Genomic DNA, 4,354 nt, shown 5'->3' with positions numbered 1-4,354 from the left:
CCGACGCGGCCCGAAGAAGGACCAGGCACTGTTCGGTGTTTAAGTTGTGATTCTGGTGGTCACTGCCGTAGAGGTCCGGCATTGCCGCCCCAGCACCAGCACAACAGCGATGGCACGGTGATATTGCGAGCATCTCTGATTTGGAACCAGTTCTGCTTGAAAGCAAAAAAGTTAGCATTATAACGATAAGTGCCATGATGGCGAGCTGGTACTGTACAGTTGCCATGAAAAGAGAATATCTGAAAACTTTACCGAACGATCTTCAAGAGCTGAAACACCTGACACACATATGGCCTATGTGACCATGGTCCCTTAAAGCATTTCCAGGAAGGTTTTTAGACCTAAGGAGAATGCAAATGTTTATCACAGGCTTCACTGAAAACTGAACCCCAAAAGTTGGCTTTCGCATTAGAAATCCTGCACAACAGATGTTTGGTAAATGAATATAATGACAAATTTTGTTCTATTCCCCACCAAGCTTTGTAATCTATAACTCGAAATCCCATCCATTGATCCCAGGGAAGGAAAGGCACACCAAAGCAGCTGGAATGGGCAGCTGGGATGGATTTAGAGGACACATTATTGTCGGAAACATATGCAGCATTGGCTCAAGGCAATAAGAGCATCAAATGGACCTTAGATTGCCCTGAAGCCACACCCCATCTATGTACATTCTTATCACAATGCAACGTGAATTGCTGACATAATATTTCTGTTCCATCGCCCACTCAATATGTACTGCAATTGTTGCAAAAAAATTGTGTTGATGCAAATTTTGCAATGATGTTTTGTAATAGGCATAATGCTGAGGATTGAGTTACCGCCGAACATTCAGAATATTGCAATATCTGTCCCAAACTTCACCTTCTACAAATGTTAGAATGCCAAAATCCTGCCTTGAATAAGAAACCATCCTACACTGCCATAATGAAGTTATTAACAGTGCATTTTGAATGATTCCATTATTTCAGCATCAGATGTAACGCAGATCATAAAGACTCTCTACCTAGCTGAACCAACGGTAAATTTCAGGCACATCACAAACTATTACCCCCACTAATTACAACATTTCCCTACTTAAATTGGATGCATTTACCGAGCACGGGTTACTGTTTTATGCAATGTTTGTATTGCAGGCAACTGAATAGAGCAATTGCATTTCGTGATGGGGGCCACCACCCCCACAAATGTTGAAATGTACTGGCAAATGTTAGATTTGCACTTCTCATCTTGTTGCTAAAATATTACAGAAAAAAACTGAGACAAAAGTGACTAATGCACCATGATAATCTACCGTAGGCATCATTACCGTAGGCATCAAATGATGCCTACCGTACCGTAGGCATCACTTGATGCACTGACCGGACTATCGGATGAATGAAACAAAACTACAACATGAAAATAGCATTTGGTCAAAATGATCAAAATAAAAAATATAATAAAAAAGTCCAAAATAAAAAAATAAAAAAGTTTCCGGCCTAATGAGAAGGCACGCATGGGCGTAGGTGGGGTGAGACAGCCCGCAGCACAGCCTACCAATATTTTACGCATATTAATTCTTCTGATCGGGAAAAACTTGATCTTACAATTTCACATAAGCTTGAATAATGCCAGAAAATTCAGCCAATTTTTGACCTTAGAATGACCTGCTCTACACAGTGCAGGCTGATAAAACATTTGATTAAGCAGCTGTGCTGAATTGACATAGTTGCTGCTTGACCTATTTCATGGGTGGTAGCACCCTGTGATAATGGTGCAAGGCAATCATTGCATATGTTGAGTACACAATGCCAATCAGACGATAACCTCCCCAGTCATATATTGAAAAAACATATTTTCAGCTCCAATATAATATATCTGAGAACACCTTGACCACTCACTTGGCATGCAGCAATCAACAGCCGGTAGCTTATGCCTCACCGTTCACAACTGACTCACTCGTGCAGTAACTGAGGCATTACAGGATAAGTTATGCAGAATGTTTAAAATGAGTCACAATTTGTGAACCAAGACATAATGTGGCTTGGCAAAAAATAAGACATATGAGATTGACCTAGAGGTATCTGGAATTACTTAAACACGCGCTCGGATGGCCAGCTGGATGCCCTTTTGTCGGGTGGGGGTCAACTTGATCTCCTGAGATCCCGGGAACTAAGTGAGCTAAATATACCAAATTTACAGGGTGTGTTAACCTGTATGTAAATTCCTTTAAGTCAAAGCTTGAGTTTCCTAGGTCATTACATTCCGGTCAAATAAGGTCAAACAAGGTTGAATTCCAGGTTGATCTCCAAAGTGACCCCAGAACCTAGATTACCGTTTCTAAGCCAAAGGTCACATGCTCATTCAGGTCAGTGACCTTGTTTTACCTTTTGAAGGTCATAGTGTCCAAAATAATACAAGGATGATCTGAATTTGCATTTGAATAAGCGACAAAGATTAAGCTAGGCTGTATGTTCTCAAAAAACATGTCGACCTGTGTCATTTTAGGTCAATGACCTATTATGACCTCTAAGAAATCGATGGAACATGCATAATGCCGCTCCTGCTATCACTTGACTCGAAATGAGCACCAGAAACTATCCCGTACAGCAAAGCCTAGAGTAAGAAAACAGGTTGGTTTTGACCTTGGTCTGCCCTTCATACCTGATCTTAGGTCAAAGTAATTTGCTTATTCAAAATTAAGTTACCCAAGAACGCGTCTTAAATGCGTGTGGCTTCGTCTAATATTTCGTTGTTGCATCAGATTAAACGATTTCCTAGAAATTGACTTCGCCGAAACCATGACCTGACTTTGGCCTAGCATCTAACAGTACCGGTTCTAAAAGCATCGGTATTAAACTTTTGAAGTCATGAAACCACATGAAATCGATTTTGTCAGCGAATTTTGGAAAACTGTGTTTTGGGACTGCGCTCAAAATGACATGCTTTGCGGGAAAAGGGAGCAGCTTTGCTCGAGTTTTCATATTACCACGGGGAGCAGAACATATCAAGAAGCAACCAAATCAATTTACACGACACTCGCAGCAGCCTGTTCCACAATGTGCATGTGACGATCTCCTCGGCATGACAACGCGGGCGACGTCAGCAGCGGTTAACACGTGAATGACACATTTGGACTGTGGCGGAAATTCCAATTATTGTTGCTGGGACAAGAGCAGGAGGTAGCTTTGGCGAAACCAGTGACGTTCTAAAAGTCTGAACTAGATCTCTCGTGACTGGTACTTGTGCGCATCTTCCGTACCACACTGAAAAAACATTCTGTTTTCTTTAGGACCTGAATCATTCGCCCACACTTTTGTCTGCCTAAGAGCAGTTCATGACTAATGGCCGTGGCACGAGGCTGCCCAGTAGCTTGCGTGCTGCGGTCACCATGATCGAGTAGCGGGGAAGATTTATACACTCTATTGTGCTTTTAGCTCTGTCTCTGGCTGTCTGCAGCTTGGACTCCATTCATCTCAAAACAACAATAACACGACTCTTATTGCAGAGGTTGGACGGGTAGCTCTGATACAGAACTGATGCGTAAGTTTATATTTGTTTTCTGCATCGGAAAACGGCAGGCCGTGAGTTGAACACATACTCTTGCAATCTCTCACGATCCTGGTATTCAACAATTGGCGCCGGGATAAGAATAACCACTCACGGAGTTTTCTCCCATTGTACACAGCGTTTTGACCGTATATGTTAGGCTTTTGCCGGCCATATACTTGTAAGAGTAAATCGCAAAAAAATTCAGACGGAGATGAAAAAAGTTGCTTGCAAGTGCCCAAGGCGGGTAGTAAGTCGATGGTCCAGGGTTCAATCTGGGCAGTGCTAAGCGAGCCGTTTAGTGATAACAAAGTGGCTATGACATCCCAGCAGAGTCAACATGTTGCCGAGGCGGTCGCACCACGACACGAGAGAGCTGCTAGGATAAGAACAATCCTAAATAAAGATTACGTATGTGTGTGTGTGTGTGTTTTTGTGTGTACATATATATCATACATATAATAAAAGGACATAATGAAGGATTAATTTTCTATCTATGTTCATCTTAGTGCTGCACCAAACACACAAATCCCGTCCCAACAACTTGGCATGCTCTACAAACACCACTGATCTGAGGCACTGGCGGAGGCAGACACAGGCATCATAATGTGAGACGGCGGGGGAGGGGGATTCTACCAGATTCTACCAGTCGTATCCGCAGCGTATGGCTCGATAGGACGCACTTTTAGGAAGTTTCATGTTTGGGACACTTTATTCACCACTGCTCCAGAGTTTTGCGTGTACGCCTTTTGGGGTTCTCGTAGTCTCAACAGAGGAATGCGAAAGACTATAGGACATTTGAACGTTTTAACATAGTTGAAAAAAA

This window comes from Pollicipes pollicipes, unplaced genomic scaffold (assembly GCF_011947565.3).
Source record: "Pollicipes pollicipes isolate AB1234 unplaced genomic scaffold, Ppol_2.1 Scaffold_4295;HRSCAF=5057_pilon_pilon_pilon, whole genome shotgun sequence".
Classification (NCBI taxonomy): Eukaryota; Metazoa; Arthropoda; class Thecostraca; order Pollicipedomorpha; family Pollicipedidae; genus Pollicipes; species Pollicipes pollicipes.
Note: the sequence above shows the minus strand (reverse complement) of the source record.